Consider the following 19,921-nt stretch of genomic DNA (forward strand, 5'->3'; position numbering starts at 1 on the left):
TGGTTTTTTGAAAAAATAAACAAAATTGACAAACCTCTAGCCAGGCTTCTCAAAAAGAAAAGGGAAATGACCCAAATAGATAAAATCATGAATGAAAATGGAATTATTACAACCAATCCCTCAGAGATACAAACAATTATCAGGGAATACTATGAAAAATTATATGCCAACAAATTGGACAACCTGGAAGAAATGGACAAATTCCTGAACACCCACACTCTTCCAAAAGTCAATCAGGAGGAAATAGAAAGCTTGAACAGACCCATAACCAGTGAAGAAATTGAATCGGTTATCAAAAATCTCCCAACAAATAAGAGTCCAGGACCAGATGGCTTCCCAGGGGAGTTCTACCAGACGTTTAAAGCAGAGATAATACCTATCCTTCTCAAGCTATTCCAAGAAATAGAAAGGGAAGGAAAACTTCCAGACTCATTCTATGAAGCCAGTATGACTTTGATTCCTAAACCAGACAGAGACCCAGTAAAAAAAGAGAACTACAGGCCAATATCCCTGATGAATATGGATGCAAAAATTCTCAATAAGATACTAGCAAATCGAATTCAACGGCATATAAAAAGAGTTATTCACCATGATCAAGTGGGATTCATTCCTGGGATGCAGGGCTGGTTCAACATTCGCAAATCAATCAACGTGATACATCACATTAACAAAAAAAAAGAGAAGAACCATATGATCCTGTCAATCGATGCAGAAAAGGCCTTTGACAAAATCCAGCACCCTTTCTTAATAAAAACTTTTGAGAAAGTTGGGATAGAAGGAACATACTCAAAGATCATAAAAGCCATCTATGAAAAGCCCACAGCTAACATCATCCTCAACGGGGAAAAACTGAGAGCTTTCTCCCTGAGATCAGGAACACGACAGGGATGCCCACTCTCACCGCTGCTGTTTAACATAGTGCTGGAAGTTCTAGCATCAGCAATCAGACAACAAAAGGAAATCAAAGGCATCAAAATTGGCAAAGATGAAGTCAAGCTTTCACTTTTTGCAGATGACATGATATTATACATGGAAAATCCGATAGACTCCACCAAAAGTCTGCTAGAACTGATACAGGAATTCAGCAAAGTTGCAGGATACAAATAAATGTACAGAAATCAGTTGCATTCTTATACACTAACAATGAAGCAACAGAAAGACAAATAAAGAAACTGATCCCATTCACAATTGCACCAAGAAGCATAAAATACCTAGGAATAAATCTAACCAGAGATGTAAAGGATCTGTATGCTGAAAACTATAGAAAGCTTATGAAGGAAATTGAAGAAGATTTAAAGAAATGGAAAGACATTCCCTGCTCATGGATTGGAAGAATAAATATTGTCAAAATGTCAATACTACCCAAAGCTATCTACACATTCAATGCAATCCCAATCAAAATTGCACCAGCATTCTTCTCGAAACTAGAACAAGCAATCCTAAAATTCATATGGAACCACAAAAGGCCCCGAATAGCCAAAGGAATTTTGAAGAAGAAGACCAAAGCAGGAGGCATCACAATCTCAGACTTTAGCCTCTACTACAAAGCTGTCATCATCAAGACAGCATGGTATTGGCACAAAAACAGACACATAGACCAATGGAATAGAATAGAAACCCCAGAACTAGACCCACAAACGTATGGCCAACTCATCTTTGACAAAGCAGGAAAGAACATCCAATGGAAAAAAGACAGCCTCTTTAACAAATGGTGCTGGGAGAACTGGGCAGCAACATGCAGAAGGTTGAAACTAGACCACTTTCTCACACCATTCACAAAAATAAACTCAAAATCGATAAAGGACCTGAATGTGAGACAGGAAACCATCAAAACCTTAGAGGAGAAAGCAGGAAAAGACCTCTCTGACCTCAGCCATAGCAATCTCTTACTCGACACATCCCCAAAGGCAAGGGAATTAAAAGCAAAAGTGAATTACTGGGACCTTATGAAGATAAAAAGCTTCTGCACAGCAAAGGAAACAACCAACAAAACTAAAAGGCAACCAACGGAATGGGAAAAGATATTTGCAAATGACATATCGGACAAAGGGCTAGTATCCAAAATCTATAAAGAGCTCACCAAACTCCACACCCGAAAAACAAATAACCCAGTGAAGAAATGGGCAGAAAACATGAATAGACACTTCTCTAAAGAAGACATCCGGATGGCCAACAGGCACATGAAAAGATGTTCAGCGTCGCTCCTTATCAGGGAAATACAAATCAAAACCACACTCAGGTATCACCTCACGCCAGTCAGAGTGGCCAAAATGAACAAATCACGAGACTATAGATGCTGGAGAGGATGTGGAGAAGCAGGAACCCTCTTGCACTGTTGGTGGGAATGCAAATTGGTGCAGCCGCTCTGGAAAGCAGTGTGGAGGTTCCTCAGAAAATTAAAAATAGACCTACCCTATGACCCAGCAATAGCACTGCTAGGAATTTACCCAAGGGATACAGAAGTACTGATGCATAGGGGCACTTGTACCCCAATGTTCATAGCAGCACTCTCAACAATAGCCAAATTATGGAAAGAGCCTAAATGTCCATCAACTGATGAATGGATAAAGAAATTGTGGTTTATATACACAATGGAATATTACGTGGCAATGAGAAAAAATGAAATATGGCCTTTTGTAGCAACGTGGATGGAACTGGAGAGTGTGATGCTAAGTGAAATAAGCCATACAGAGAAAGACAGATACCATATGGTTTCACTCTTATGTGGATCCTGAGAAACTTAACAGGAACCCATGGGGGAGGGGAAGGAAAAAAAAAAGAGGTTAGAGTGGGAGAGAGCCAAAGCATAAGAGACTGTTAAAAACTGAGAACAAACTGAGGGTTGATGGGGGGTGGGAGGGAGGAGAGGGTGGGTGATGGGTATTGAAGAGGGCACCTTTTGGGATGAGCACTGGGTGTTGTAGGGAAACCAATTTGACAATAAATTTCATATAAAAAAAAAAACCTTTGGGATTCAGCAAAGACAGTCCTAAGAGGAAAATACATTGCCATCCAGGCCTATCTCAAGAAACAAGAAAAATCCCAAATACAAAATCTAATAGCACACCTAAAGGAACTAGAAGCAGAATAGCAAAGAAACCCCAAACCCAGCAGAAGAGAAATAAAGATCAGAGCAGAAATAAACAATACAGGATCTAAAACAAAAAACAAAAACAAAAACAAAAAAGAACAGTAAAACAGATCAATGAAACTAAGATTTGGTTTTTTGAAAAAATAAAATTGATAAACCTCTAGCCAGGCTTCTCAAAAAGAAAAGAGAGAGGACCCAAATAGATAAAATCATGAATGAAAATGGCTTTATTACAACCAATCCCTTAGAAATACAAGCAATTATCAGGGAATGGTATGAAAAATTATATGCCAACAAACTGGACAACGTGGAATAAATGAACAAATTCCTAAATGCCAAGAAACTGGACAACCTGGAAGAAATGAACAAATTCTTAAACACCCATGCCCTACCAAAACTCAAGCGAGAAGAAATAGAAAATTTGAACAGACCCATAACTAGTGAAGAAATTGAATCAGTTATCAAAAATTTCCTAACAAATAACAGTCCTAGATCAGATGGCTTCCCTGGGGAATTCTATTAGACATTTAAAGAAGAGTTAATACCTATCCTTTTGACCATTTTCTAATTGAATTTTTTGTTTCTCATTCTTGAGTGTTGAGATTTCTTTATGTATTTGAGATATAACTCCTTCACTGGCTCTCTTCTCCTCCTTAAACAAACAAACAAAAAAACAGGGGTGCCTGGGTGGCTCACTAGATTGAGCATTGGACTTTGGCTTGAGCCCAGAGTCTGGCTCTGTGCTGACAGCTCAGAGCCTGGAGCATGCTTTGGATTCTGAGTCTCCCTCTCTCTGCCCCGCCCCTGTTCACACTCTCTCTCTCAAAAATAAATAAACATAAAACAAATTTTAAACACACACAAAACCACCAACCACCACCACCACCACCACCACCACAACACCAACAAAGTGATTCTTAATGAGCTTCCTTAACTTCACTTTGCTTGAGGCTTTTGTCTGTCTCCACCTTCCCTGCTGCCAGTTGCCCTTTGCAGTGGCTCCCATGTTATGCTCATTTCCTCCACCTGCAGGATCAGACCCTACCTCTTCCCAGCCTCTTCAGCCTGCCCCACCCAGCCCTGTGTCACAATCCATACCAGAGTCAGGATGACACCAGAGTTCCAGCCAGGCTGTGAGCCCATGGTGGTCCCAATGGCTGAGCCAGCCTGTCCCTTACCCCTTTTTTCCCATAGCCTTGCTGAGAGGACTGAAACTGTGGCAGGAGCTCCACCCCCAGTTATGCAGCAAGCTAGCCTTTGCCTCCTTCCCCAGATGTGAGCCCCATTGGGCACTTCCGAAGGGTCCCCGTCTGATTTCTTGGTTCTGCTCAGGGCTGTCTTGTAGGTGCCTGGCTCTCAGGGTCCCTAAAACAAGGATGTGCACTGGGACACTGGAACTGTAGGCCACCTCTGAGGTCTGGAGAACACCTCCTCCCTGATTCCCATGGGTGTCCTCTCCTCTAGAAAACCTTGTTTTCACCTGAATGGGTTTTCTCCCTGTGAGGCTGCCCATCCCCAGGGGGGGGCCCATTGTAGCACCTTTTCATCTGCCTGCCTGGCTGGCCTTCCTAGAGCAGTGCAGGGTTACTGAGCCTACTCTGTGACGGCACTGAGGCAGGGCTGAGAAAGATTAATAAATGTGTCTCTACCCCCAGAAACATTGTGGGACCACGGACCCAGGCATGGATGCACAGGGGGACCATCTGAGTGGGTAAATGAGGCTGGGAACCCTGGGGTGGTGGGGACATCCTGCTGGGGGGACAGGAATCTCTTCCTCATTCCTGGATACCCTGGCAGCCTCCTCAGTTACAAATTCAAAGGAGTCCTGTCCATTCTGGCCTGATCATGTCTCTCCTCAGCTGGAAAGCCTCAGTGGCTTGTGCCTGTGGCACTGGCAGCTCTTGATAAGTGTTCACAGGGAAACTCCATGGATGGTGATATTTGGTGCCATCCACCCTGTGCTGGGCACAGCACACACATTGTTTCTGTCTTCATTCTATAGATGAGAAGAGACAGACTCAGCACTGAGGGAACTGCCCTGGTGAAAGGCATAGGGGCCAGATTTGCACACAGGGCTGCTAAGACACCTGATGGGCTCATTCTCCTTGGCCAGCCTTCTTCACTCAGTGTGTCCAGAGCAGCACACTCCACTCTCTGAGCCCCACATGGCCAGCTTGTCACTCATATTGCTCTTCTTTTTTCTTTATTTATTTTTGACAGAGGGAGAGAGAGAAAGAGAGAGAGACAGAGCACTCGTGGGGGAAGGGTGGAAAGGGAGACAGAATCCGAAGCAGGCTCCAGGCTCTGAGCTGTCAGCACAGAGCCTGCCATGGGGCTTGAACCCACAAAACATGAGATCGTGACCTGAGCCAAAGTCAGATGCTCAACCCAGGTACCCCTCGTGTTGCCCTTCTTATGCCATCTCCACCCTCCCTGAAAGAAGGGACACCATGCCACATGACCTTCACCTCCCACAGTTTCCCACCAGGACTGCAAAGGCCCCCAGGACAGGTGCCAAGTGCCCTGTCATAGATGTCCTTGTAGGTCCATCCATGTAGGCATGGGTCTGGTTTCAGGGTCCGTGGGCCTGCCTCCCCCAGCGGCTCACCCAGGGCAGATCTTGCTGGTGACAGATTGAACTGGGGAAAGACCCCACAGGAAGCTGGAGCAGGAATGTCTTCCCTCATCAGTGTGAGACAATGGGAGATAGGACCATGGGTGCTCTGACACACCCTCTCTTCTTGGAACTGGAGGCAGAGAGAACACCTGCCACATTAGCCAGGTGCAAGTGAGTCATCCACCTCTGGCCTGCCCGATGGCCTGACAGCAGCAGCAGACAGGTCCCACAAACGTTCCCAATGAGGACTGCTGACCCAGGAGGCTGACGCAAGTGCAGGGCTGGAGTCCCTTCCCAGCCCCACTTCTCCATGGGCTGTGGGTTCTCATGCGCCCACAGCTGCAGAAGGCATTGTCTCTGACTTGCTTTCAAATGTGCTTCTCCCGTCTCGTTCAGAAAGATTTTGTCCCTATGAGCAGTCAGAAAGCAGAGAGATGTGTTCCTTGACTAACTGATGTCTAATTTCATAACTAACTATAACTAATATTATAATAATGTGACAACGTTTGACTTGTCTTGGGAAAGAAGACATTTAGAGACTCTTCTGTGAGAAGCAAATGATGCCCTCGAGGGGGAACTGTCCCATCCTGCTCTCTTCTCCCTCCTGTGCCACAGATTGGCTCTGTCCCAGGCTGCTGCCAGCCATCCCCTTTCTCCCCATGGGACAGCCACCAGCCACCACCTGCTGGCCTGAAATGGTACCTTGAGTCTCAAGGCCCCAACTCCAAGCCACCCAACACAGAGAACCTAAATGTAGGGCTCTTCCTAAGCCCAGGGGGTCCTGGAATCCAAATTTCCCATGTCCTCACTCAAGTATTTCAATGTACTTTGAAACCCCAGGCATGTGGAGGAATTCAGCTCCTACACTAGACTACTTCCCTTTCCCCTTCAGGTCAGTGGAAACTGGTTTTCAAAAGGGGCCTCTAGATGAAGGACAGAGGGACGGAGCTTCCCTGAATACTTCATACCATCCAATTTCCCACGCTGGTCTTGCTGGGCTTGGAGACAGGCCCATCCCCTCCTCTCACCTGCAGACTTGGACCATCTATTAGAATTAAGTTGCACAATTAGTGCCCTGGCCTGGGCTACTGAAGCAGACAGCAGCATTAAGAGAGCAACACCCTTGTACCTTCAACAAAAATGTGCAGAACACCTGGTTGCTTTCTGCCTATCAGGGTTCTGGGACAACCGTCAATGAAATAACTCACTGGGTGACATCCATGAAAATGTGATAAATACATTTTTAATACATGTCTATTGTTTTATATTTGGCACTAGCTGTAGGAGAACTTTATATTACTTTTATGTATAGAAAATTCAACAGCTTCCACTTAGCCCAGTTTGGTGGCCAGTTCCTTAGCCCATGCCTTTTCTAACTTGGTGATGTGAGCCACCAATTTGGACCCAGGACGTTGCCTCCCCAGTAATGGCAGATCTCATCATGTGTGTCCTTGTAATCGGTTCTAAGCTTCCACCAGCTTAGCCAGAACTCCTTTGTCTTCTGAGTTAGCCTGTGTGAAGGTGACAGTGGTGTAGGTCTTCCTGTGGACCAGATGCACAGCCTGGCCTTCCCTTTGATAATGCAGTAGGGACCCCTATATTACCACAGAGGGCATGCAGGAAGACAGCCAGCTCAGTGGGATCCACATCATGTGTAATCACTACCTAGGAAGCTGAGCCTTTCTATTTTCCATCAAAGTGGTGACAGTATTAACCCTTGCTTGAAGGACAGGTGTTTTCTTAGTGGGGACATCCTCTTTGCCATCAGCTTTCTTCTCAGCCTGGGCCAACAATCTCTGCTTCTTCCCTTGTTTTTTCTCTGGTCTGTATCTATGGGCCAGCTGAAGCAGTTGAGTAACTGTTTGGAGGTTCAGGGCCTGGATCGTGAGAGGCACTTTTAGACATTTATACAGAATAGCCCTTTGCCGTACAGCCGAATGTAGTGGGCCATGTGACAAGACAGGTCAGGTCCCTTTTAGGCTGGAGGTCCCCCATCGATGCCAAAATTCTTGGGTCTTTTGTCAGACAGGGGGTTAACCAACCACCTTTTTGGCCTCCTGCTTCTTCATGACAACAGGGCCCATGGCCACCTTCTTCCCCTTAGCCTTCTTTTCTTTCAGCATCTTGAATGGCTGGAGGAGAAAGGCATATCTGTTCTTTTTTTAGAAAGGGGTGCAAATATAGCATTTTGGGATCAAAAGTGATCTTGGAGACCAGTGCAATCTCCCCAACCACTGGAGGGCCTCATTTGGTGCTGAGCTGTGGAGGAACTAGGGAGGTGCCTCCTGTCCTGGGCCCTCCCTTGTGCCTGGATTGTTCTTTTAACAGTAGGAATAATGCATGTGTCAGTGATCAAATAAAAGTTTGGGTGAATTGTGGAGTAACATATATGTACTGGAACACAAAACACTCTCTGTGAGAGTCATTTTTAATTTTTTTAATGTTTTATTTTTATTTTTTCATTTTTTATGTTTATTTTTACTTTTTTACTTTTTTAATGTTTATTTTTGAGAGAGAGGGAGAGACAGAGCATGAGCAGGGGAGGGGCAGAGAGAGAGAGGGAGACACAGAATCCGAAGTAGGCTCCAGGCTCTGAGCTGTCAGCACAGAGCCTGACGCGGGACTCATAGGAACCGCGAGATCATGACCTGAGCCAAAGTCGGACATTCAGCAGACTGAGCCACACAGGCACCCCTTTAAGTTTTATTTTTATTTTTGAGAGATAGAGAGAGGGAGAGCACAGGGGAAGGGCAGAGAAAGAGGGAGACAGAGGATCCGAAGCGGACTCTGTGCTGACAGCAGAGAGCCGGGTTTGGGCTCAAACTTGTGAACCGTGAGATCATGAGACTTGAGAGGAAGTTGGATGCTTAACCGAGACACCCAGGCATCCTAAGAATGCATTTTTTAAATGTAAGCAAAGTTCAGAGGCAGATTTAAATTCAGTGTATTTGCTTGACATACAATTTCACTTACTAATGTTAATCATGAGAATGCCCATCAGAAATCATACAGTGATGACTCTTAAAGCAGATGCCTTTCCTCTCAGAGTGGACAAACTACAGATGCATTCTGTAGGTTTGTGGGTCTGAATGCATGGGTTCCGGAGGCCACACAGAGGGTCTGACTCTCAGCTCAGCTGACCATGGATTGTGAGGCATCTGAGAAGGTGCCTGGCCTCCCTGCTCCTCCACTTTCCCATCAGTAAAACAGTACAAGAGTGTTTGTGTGCAGGGAGCTAATAAAATTAAATGAGATCACTGGTAATATGCTCAGTGCTCAGTCATTGACAGCTAAGATCATGTGTAATGCTAAAAAGGGGAGGATAGTAAATGCTCGCCTCCCTCTAGGGTTATATTATTTATCAGGAGAAATAGCTTTGTATGCAGTTCTTGTATCAGGGTTAGAAACAGATATGTACTAGATAGATTGAAACTAGAAAAATAACACAATTGCCATATTTTTTCTTTTTTTTTCAATATATGAAGTTTATTGTCAAATTGGTTTCCATACAACACCCAGTGCTCATCCCAAAAGGTGCCCTCCTCAATACCCATCACCCACCCTCCCCTCCCTCCCACCCCCCATCAACCCTCAGTTTTTAAGAGTCTCTTATGCTTTGGCTCTCTCCCACTCTAACCTCTTTTTTTTTCCTTACCTTCCCCCATGGGTTTCTGTTAAGTTTCTCAGGATCCACATAAGAGTGAACACATATGGTATCTTTCTCTGTATGGCTTATTTCACTTAGCATAACATTCTCCAGTTCCATCCATGTTGCTACGAAGGGCCATATTTCATTCTTTCTCATTGTCACATAGTACTCCATTGTGTATATAAACCACAATTTCTTTATCCATTCATCAGTTGATGGACATTTAGGCTCTTTCCATAATTTGGCTATTGTTGAGAGTGCTGCTATAAACATTGGGGTACAAGTGCCCCTATGCATCAGTACTCCTGTATTTCTTGGGTAAATTCCTAGCAGTGCTATTGCTGGGTCATAGGGTAGGTCTATTTTTAATTTTTTGAGGAACCTCCACACTACCACATTTTTTTCTATCCTGAGGGTTATTTGTTAGGGACTCTGATGAGGCCAATTAGAGACACAAACTGTTGGGTTGAGAACATGGTCATAGACCAGGCACAGCTCAGTGGAGCAGCCCCTTGGCAGCAGGACCTCAGTGTATCAGTCCACTCCATTTTTTTTTTTAAATTTTTTTTCAACATTTTTATTTATTTTTGGGACAGAGAGAGACAGAGCATGAACGGAGGAGGGGCAGAGAGAGAGGGAGACACAGAATCGGAAACAGGCTCCAGGCTCTGAGCCATCAGCCCAGAGCCTGACGTGGGGCTCGAACTCACGGACCGCGAGATCGTGACCTGGCTGAAGTCGGACACTTAACCGACTGCGCCACCCAGGCGCCCCAGTCCACTCCATTTTTAACTGCATTTGCCTCTCTGAAGTTATAGCATGAGACCCAGTGCCAGTGTCCTTTGATCCAGTCTTCCTCAACTTCCCTTAGGAGAAGGGAAGCATTCCCTTAGGAGAAGGAATGCTCAACCAGCATTCACAGATTGTGGAGCTGCAACCATGCAACTGCCCCAAAGAATCTGAGACCTGCCCCATGAGTTCACTCCAGACATGGCACAATTTGTGTGGAGCATTTGTGAATCTGTCCCTGGGGCTGCTGTATGTATGCAGTGAGTGTCAACCTGAGTTGCACATTAGGTCATCTGGGATGCTTCCACCTCAGACCCCTTGTTTTAGAAGCTCAGGCAAGGAACCAGTGTTGGGACCTTGGGAAGCTTCCATGTGATTCCAGTGTATGGCACGGTGCAAAATCAGTGAGTGAGCAGACAGGTCCCAGGTCCCAAGGGTACTGTGGATCACACCTCCCTTACAGCCCACAGGTGGGGCTGGAGAAGGAGTAGAGCCACAGACCTGTCGAAGCCTGCCTCCTCCAAACCCTCTAATGCACTTCAAAAGAGCAAATGGCCAGAACCTCCACATTGTGGGCACCAAACCTGTGGGTTTTCAGTTTCCATTGACCTGTCTGGCCTTCCTTGTTGAGGTAACACTGAAGATGTGAGGAAAAATATTCCAGCAGAGGTCCCTACAAGGCCTCAGATCAACCTATTGATAATCAGTGAGCCTATCAAGCTTTTACTAAGCATGAACTACATTCCAGGCACTGGGTGTTCCCCTGATGAAGAGGGTGGCAGACAGAGAAACAAAAGGGGACACAGATAACTTCTGGGGCAGGGTGGACTGGGTAAGCCTAGGCAGGGGAGGTGGGCTGCAGGGGCACCAGCTTCCAGAGGAAGGGTGGGATCATTGGGGCCTCTGTAGCTCTTTGCATATGAGGGTCAGTCACCCTTTCCAAAGCAAGGCAGAGTGATTCTGGCTGGATCTGGGCCTGAGAGGCCAGGGGTAGGGCTGGCATTCCTGGAAGGTCCTTGCTGGGGAAGTCAGCTCAGTGGTGTCTGCCACCACTATTCACTGAATCATGAATGTCAGGGGCCAGGCTTCCACTCATTAAGTCGAGGCCAAACACTTGGAGGTGGGGGTGGGCATGCTGCCCACACCACCCATAGCAACCAGCATCCATTTTGACTGAAGAGGAGAAATGGTGAACTATTTTTTGCACTGCAAAAAGTTATGGGATAATAATTGGACTGTCTGTTTTGGAAAATGCAACCATTGTTGAGGAGATCTTCATCTGAAGGCAGGAGACAAGGAAATTTGCATTATTTACTGGTGAGCTGTGAGCCAGCTCTTGCGCTGCTGTTAGCTGTGCCTCATACTCCCTGCCCTCTTTCGAAGCTTGGGGGCTCCTGTAGCGGCCAGCCATGGTTTTCACTTGCAGGACAGCTTCGCCTCATTTCTGCTGCCTTGATGTGGTAATGAAAGCCTTATCCCTGAGCTGTCTTGGGGGCGGGCCCTGGGGCGACCAAGCAGTAGATACAAGCTGCAGGCTGCCACCCCCAGATGCAGACATCAGGCATCTTCTCTCCTAAGGAGGGGCCAGGGTCTCTATGCACACAGCGGCCAGAGCCTGTGAGCCTAATTCTTCACATCTGATGAGTTTCTGTTCTAGGCCTGAATTTCTGTTCAGCCCCAACTGGGGGTTCCATGGTCCTTGTTCTGAGAAGAATCAGAAGGGCCTGGGAGGCCTCTCCTGCATGAGGCACTTTGCAAAGATTGTTCCACTTCATCCTTAAACTTAAGAATAGGTCTGCTGTATCTGCCATATCCATGTTTTCTAGATGAACAACCTATGACCTGAGATCTCATTGTCAGTAGGGACTCAGCACTTGAACCTCACTCTAACCTAGGAAACACCTGTGAAGTGAGCTCTGAAGGCCAAACCATGCAGGCTGGGAGCCCCTGCATGATAGGGATGCTGGGAGGCCAAGTGGGATCAGCAGCCTGTGGCCCAGAGTCTGCATCCCAAGATGCTTGTCATCCTCTGCAGGGGAGGAGGAGGTGTCCAGTGGGAAGCAGGGAGGCCACCTGCAGCCTGGCTCAGATGATTGCTTCCACGTCCGTGAGCCTTAGGGGAGGTCTGTAAATCAGAATTTCAGCTAGAGATCTTGGAGCTGAGGGTGTGGAGCATGAACAGGTGGATTAACCAAAGTATACCTTGCCCTGAGTAGGGATGTCTCTGCTGCCAATGGCCACATGGAGGTGCTGGGAATGTGGGCCTCTTGGGGGACTCCAGTCTTCCCAAGTCCCACAGTGAGGATGTGGGCATGAGATCAGCACTGCGGGAGAGGATGGGAAGGCTGTGCCATGCTGCTAGTTGCTCCTGTCATCCCGGGAGTGGTCATCTCCACTTGGGCTTGCTGGCGAGGGCGTGGCAGCTCACCAAGTGCAGGCAGTTAGCAGTGGGCAGTGTGAATCCCCACTCCACACCCACGGAGGAGGCCCCAGCATTGTCCCTGTGCCTGCTGACTGCATCAGCCCCCTTCTCTCAGCCGCTGCCTCCAAATCTTTAATTCTACATTTAAATGGTCTGAGGCATACAGTATGCAGTCACAGTTTGTGCCAAGCTCACAGTCACTGGCTGGTAGATGCTGCCGAGTTTCCATTAAGGCTGCTTCCTAAACTTAGAGAACATCTCCTGCCTCAAGCCACCACACTGAGCCAAATGCCAAGGCTGAGCACAGATCTTAGCCCAGGGGCACAGGCATTCAGTCTTGGAGGCTACAGGTGATTTACAGGGTGCACGTCATCCTTGGACTCACATTCTGCCACCAGGCAGAGCACTGGGTGCGGGAACTGCCCAGAAGTGGTCAGATCTACATCCTGGGTCTCTCTGGGAGAAGGTGTATGTAAGAGGGAGGGGAACTGAGAACTGGGGAGGAAAGGTGGTGCCTTGTCACAAGACTGGAGAGGAGGAGGTCAGCTGAAGAGGTTACAGCAGCATTTCTGCAAGCAGCCGGGTTCAGGCTGCCTAGGGCTCAGGGTGGGAGTAGACCTCCTCCTCCCACAGGCCCATGGCCTGCATTGCAACTTCACACAATGCAGCAAAACTGAAAGAGGACTTCTGGATGCCAATTGGTCCCATGGTGACCAGAAGTGGAAAGTGTGGGGAAGAAAGTGCCAGTCCTGCTGTGACCACGCACAAGTCCACTGTGGGATGCCCATGCTTGTCCACTCTGGCTGGGAGTGCAGATTCTGGGCCTGGATGGGAAGTATGAAGTATGTTCAATGTCCAAGGCCTGTGGGTAGAGGGAGCTGTACATCATGGGGAAAGGCCCACCTTGAAGGACAGGTCCTGTGACCTGCACCTTCCCCCCCAGCTACCTGGCTGGCCTGGATACAGGCTGGTCTCCAGACATAGGCATTTGTCCTGAACGTAATCATTATAGTTCCCTGAGTGTTGGCCTTTCACCAAGGAGGTCAGAGCTGTTTTCAAGTCTTAATTCACTGAAATTGGGGGTGGCAGGGATGGATGGGCGGCTGTGGGCAGCTGACACACCCAGAGCTACCTCTTCTTATTAGCTCTGGTTGGTGCTTTATAACATGACTCTCTGAGTCCAAGGAAGATGCTCTGTACTTACCAGCTCAGAGCTGCATTGAGGCTCTGCATCTGGAACCAAGTTATGAATCATAATAAGATTCTAGGAAGAGCCAGCCCAATACATGGGAATTCCCAGGGAGTTACATAAGCTCAGAATCTAGCCCAGGGAGCTTGATGCAGAGTTTAAGTTTCAAACCAAATCTCAGAGCCCTGAAAGTATTTGATGGAGGAGACAGAAACCGGGCTGGCTGCCTTCCTGAGGGACATGGGGACATGTCTATTTGAAGGCCCTTTTCTTGTTCTTTTTCCAGGTAGAGCTGAGAACTCTGACGGGGGGGACAAAGATATCCTGGGATAAGCAGGCCCACCAGCCCTGAGGCTGCCAGGGCCTCAGATGGGCTGCCAGCATCCAGGCATCCTTGGGCACCCGGGGTGGGGAGGAAGTGACCACAGGATGGGCTGTGAGTACAGGCTTGATCTGCTAATGATGCCTCCTTCCCTATACCTCCAACCACATCCTTTGCAGCTCTGGGCTGGCCCTGGGCAGGGGAGGGGCACAGACTACAACCTCCATGGTTGCCCTGCCTCTCCTCCTACTACATGATCCTCTTTCTGCTAATCTTCATCTAATACAGGAGTGGTGAAAGGAGATAGGGCTGTGTGTGTGTGTGTGTGTGTGTGTGTGTGTGTGTGTTGGGCAGATGTAAACAAAATAAGGCTTCGTTCTGAGATGGGGCAATGGTGTAAGAAAGTTACTGCTTTCTTTTGGGCAGTAACTCAAGGGAAAAAGAGTGGAAGACACGGACAGCCGGCCAGGGGAGGAGGGATGTCTCAAAAGCGTCTCCCAGAAAGGGAGTTTCCATGGGACATCTGTCCAAATGTCCCCTTCCACCTCTAGTTTTCTGTGCATTAAGTGGCCTCTAGGCTCCCTTACTGGGGTGACAGAAAAACTTCTGAACACAGAGGTGCAGCCAATGGGAGGCACAGCCTGGTGGCATCACCAAAGCTGGTTGCCATGGCAATGGCTGCAGTAAGTGGTAGACCTAGAGGATGCAAGGTGAGGCCCAGAGGACTATTTAGCTTTCAAGAAGCGGACAGCCACCCTGGTTGCTGAGGAAAAGAGACAAGGGTGGGACGGGCAGGGGTCTTGTCAATAGGTGGGTCTCAGGGGCATCCATGGGTACATGTCCTCAGAGAGAGGCACACCTTGGGAGCTGGAGAGTCAGAGAGTGTGAGCCTGAAGGATCCCTAGGTGTCCACCTTGCTCACCACTTCCTGCAGGGCTGGCTCCTCAATATCTCTCAATCGACCTCTGCATACTCACACATGGCCCAGCACACCTACTCCTGCCTCACCTCAGCACAGCCCTACAGTCAAGGATTCTCAGAAAACACTTGACATGGAGATAAAGAGACACACAGCAGAGGATAAGGAGACCTGGTAGGGTGATTGTAACAGACCAGGAGAGAGGCTGTGCAGAGGTGATACAAAAAATCCTTAGAGACCAGGCACAGTGCCCTGACCCCACACCATGCTGTGTATGCCTGGTGGGAGTGGCGGCTGTGGGTTAGAAGGCATAAGTGCCAGCGGAACGTGGAGATTGGCTGGACTTTAGGACGAGGAGGAAGGATGTGTGGAGGGCAGCCCCTGGACCCTGCCTTGACCCCACTACCTGAGACTGGGTTGTGCAGGGTGCCTGTGCCATGGAGAGAGGACATGTCCCGCCAGCAGTCAAATCCTGCAGTGAGGTTCAGAAGAGGGGACAAGTGTGAGAGCCCCTTAGTCACAGGAGCCCTTCAGATAGCAAAAGCACACAAGGCCATGATGAATACAACAGGGAGAGAGGAGCTAGGGGAACCCAGGGACCCTTGGCAGAGAGTTTCACAGCCAGAGCCAAAGGGAGAGAGAGTTTCCAGAACAAGGGGGGCACCTGACAGAGCCAAATGAGCAGAGCAGACTGAAGGAAGGCAGGGCAACTCCACCTAGAACCGGTCCGTATGTTGAGACTCACATCACCCCACTTTATTATCATAGGAGATGGGGCTTTCTGGAGGCACAGGGTGGGCACGGGCTCTCACACAGCCAGGAGGTGGGGATGTGCAGAAGGCATCCTCTCTGTTTCTGCAGGGCTTGGCAGCAGTAAGGCCAAAGTGGCCATGGGCACTAGTTCATAAATCAGCCTCAGACTGAGGCTGTGTTGCCTAGAATAGGCCTACTTCTTCTTTTGCCCTTGGCACCTGGAGACCCAAAACCTGACCTATGCCCTCAGAAAGGCCTTCCCTGGAAGCCTCGGGGAACCTCATACCTAGTGTTCTATGGCACAAGTGGTCACAAGACCTCTGCGTGGAAAGCCAAGACCTAAGGGGATGAGGGTTCAACCTCTGCTTCTCTCTCCCGTGTCACCCCTTAGCTGGGCTGACTGACTTGGGATGTTGTCCTGCTTTCTAGACAGAGTACTGACATGCAGATGGACAGCCAGTGTCCATGTGGGCTGTGTGCTCTGAAGAGTGTGCTCTGAAGAGCAGCTGGAGCCCAGTGCTCCCTCAGGGCATCCGATGGAGTGAGAGGGTACAAGTATGAAGTAGGAGCCAACGGGAGTCCTCCAGGCTCTTTGAAGAAAGCAGGGTGGGCTTCTTGGAGGAGGGTGGAGGGCCCACCTCTGCAGACAGCTGCTCACCTCCAGGGCCTCACTCTGGTCTCCAAGGCGATGATGGGATGACTGTGCCTTGCGCTAGCCTGACAGTAGGGCAGAAATGCTGTGAGCAGGGGATTCTTCCAGCATATATGAATCTCTCTGGCCACTCTCCTTATCTGAGGCGAAGGGAAGCAGGCATCCACATACAAAGTGGCAATTAGGATGTTTGGTCAATTCAACAAAAGACAAACAGCCAATGAGGAGTCCTGGCCCCAGCCTCACCCAGAGTCACAATGTGGAGGCAGATGTGGGTCTAGAACTGGGCCCCTGACCCCCAGGCTTCCTCACTTCTGTCTTCTCTCCCCTAAGGGCCCTACTTCCATGTGGGTGCCTTAGCCTTGTGTCAGTCCTGAGCCCCAGCAGAGCGGTGGCTGGCCTGAACTTCTTTAGGCATGGGGAGCGGTTTCTCTCAGGCTGGTTGTAAGGATACCACTCCCAGGCCACTAAGCACCAGCCTGTGGGCCTGAACAGAGGCACACCTGCAGTGGGGAGGAATTTTCAATGCCACCCAAGTGGGGTCCCATGACCCATGGGTCATTTGGGGCTCTGACACCAGAGACCGCAGAGGGACAGCTGAAAGCCCACTGTGACTGTGGGGCACATCATTCTCCAGCCCCGAGTCAGGCTTCAGAAAGCAAAGAGACACATGTGAAGGTCTCCAGTTAATGCTTGTGTGTTGTTACAGTACATGGGAAGTCAGATGGGAAGGCTGCCAACTGCCACTCAGCCAGGTCTCTCTGGGTTTAGAATGTGGTCTTTGGAGCCAGACTGCCCGGGTTTGAACCACAGCAGCACTGCTTTGCCACAGCCTCAACAGAGTTGTTTGCTCTCTGCCTCAGTTTTCCCACCTGTGAAACGGTCATGTAACAGTTCCTGCCACATAAGGCTGACGTGGGGACAAAAATGAGAAAATGTGTCTAAAGCACTCTATGTGGGCCCAGCTGAGCAAGCACTTGTACTTCATATGCACTCACTGTCACCACGGACGAGGACACAGAATTCTAGGACCCAGGTGTCCACACCGCTGCGTCAAACCTTTCTCCACCTTTGTTCTTGTGTGCTTCCCTGACGGCCACCATCTCCGTCTTGCATTCAGTGTCCCCCAGAGGGAAACTTCTTGGTGGTTTGCAAGTATTGAGCACCTGCTTGGCTTGTCTGTGGACAGAACTTTGGCCCCTGCTATTGCCAGAAGGGCCCAGCTCCCGGTCAGACGGGCTGGGGTTGGGTTGGTGAGAGGTGTCACATGGCACACAGCAGTGCGACCACTGTGTATGCTTTGCTAGCTGCTTTGCTCAGAAGGGGCTGTGGGAAGTCAGAGCCTCTGTCCTGGCCAGGAATAGCAATGAAGCCTCGGATCACCATCGGCATCTGAGCCAAAGCATGACCCAGATGAGGCGCAGGTGAGAGGCAGAGGCTGCAGGATGGAGTCTGGCCTCTCATTTCAGCAAACGCCCTCCCCGGTGTTTGAGCCCCTTGGGGCTGCTAACCAGGGGATACTGATGGACTATGATAGCTGGGATGATTAATGTCATGTGTCACCTCGACCGGGTGAAAGGATGCCCAAATAGCTGATAAAATCTTATTTCTGGTTGTGTCTGTGAGGGTGTTTCTGGAAGAGATTAGCATTTGAATCAGTAGATGAGTAAAGTAGATGTACTCTCACCAGTGTGGGTGGGTGTCATCCAATCTGTTGAGATTGAAGAGAACAAAGAGGCAAAGAAAGCGTGAATTCTCTTTCTTCTTGACCTGGACATTTATCTTCTCTTGCCCTCAGACACTGGAGCTCCTGGTTCTCAGGCCTTCAGACTCAGGCTGAATTACACCACAGACTTTCCTGGTTTTCCAACTTGCAGACAGCAGATCACAGGACTTCTCAGCCTCCATAATTGTGTGAGCCAATTCCTGTAATAAACCTCCCCTTATATGTCTATATATACCCTGCTGGCTTTGTTTCTTTGACTAATACATAGGCCCATTAGTTGGGAAGCTTCCCAGGCATCCTCCCTTCTCTCCCCACCATCCCCCACCCCTGCCACCTCCACTAGTTTTCTTCACAGTCTTGTAAAGAAATAACTGCAAATAGAAGAGTTACCTCAGAATGGTCTCCTTCTGGAACATATGGACAGCCTCCTCCCTCCTCGGCCTCCACCATGGCTCGGCTTATTCAAGAGGCCTTTCTGGTTTGCCCGTTTCTTTCTATGTCATTGCCTCCACCCTATGCAAGGACACCACCACACCACCACCTCTTTCCTGGAACTTTGCTGTAGCTTCTTCCCTGCCTTCCCCACATTCATATGATCCACTCACTACCTTGCCCACAGAGGGAGCTTTAAAGCACAGATATGATTGTGCCACACTCCTTACAACTCTTCAAAGGGAGTAATCTTGCCTTTGGCCTAGAAGGCTCACCTCTGCTTGCCTGCCCATTCTCATCTCAGTCCCTCCTCTGCCCCCCACTCCTCTCCTCTCTCCTGCCTCACTCGTCTCTCTCTCCTCCCCTCCCCACAGCTTAGCTAAGCTCTTTCCTGCACCTCTGGGTACTTGTATATGCTGGCCATCCACCTGAACAGTCTTCCCTCTCTCTAAAAGACACCTGCCATGCTGCTCCCCCTGCAACTAGATGCACTTCTCCTTGTGATCCCTCTGTACTTTGTACAGAGCTTATAATTTTTTGTCTATTGCCTAATTGTTTAATTTTGACTATTTCATAACAACATGATCTCCATGAGCATAGGCACTGTTACAGGCTGAGTTGTGTCCCCCCTCCCAAATTCATATGGGAGAGAGAATCCTTAAAGAGGTAATTAAGTTAAAATGAGTTTGTGAGGGTGGGCCATACTCCAGTATGACTGTGTCCTTATAAAAAGAGGAAATTTGGACATACACACACAGAGGAAGACCATGTGAAGGCACAGGGAGAAGGTGGCCATCTACAAGCCAAGGAGAGAGGTCACAGGAGAAACCACCCTGCTGACACCTAAGACCTCCAGCCTCCAGAATGGTGAGGAAATAAATGTGTAAGCCACCCACTCTGCAGTAGTCTGTATGGCAGCCCTAGCAAATTAACACAGGCATCGTGGGTTTGTTCACTGTTTCCATAGTACCAAACAGTATTTTCTGACTGACGCACCAGGGCTCCACCAGGCAGAAATTCCAGGGATGCTTGGCATCTTGCGCAGGATTGTCTTACCTCCATTCTTCTCTGTGATGCTGGTGCCTGGCACAAGGAATCTTAGGAAACAGCCATTGAAAAAATGAGTACAAGTGGGAGGGATGGAGAGTAGGGGCACATATGTAGAGCAAATGTCCTGAAATGGCTGTGACAAAATGGGCCACATCCTCAGATTTCTATTGGCAGAAATGTGCTTACCCCCTTTACAGGCAGTAGGGAGCTCCTTCCTGGCTATCTTGGCATTGCTCATTCTTGCCAAGAATCTGCAGACAGGAAGCAGCTTGAATCTCATCCTTGAGTGTGCTGGATCCCTCTGACATGT

This window comes from Felis catus, chromosome A3, assembly GCF_018350175.1.
Source record: "Felis catus isolate Fca126 chromosome A3, F.catus_Fca126_mat1.0, whole genome shotgun sequence".
NCBI lineage: Eukaryota > Metazoa > Chordata > Mammalia > Carnivora > Felidae > Felis > Felis catus.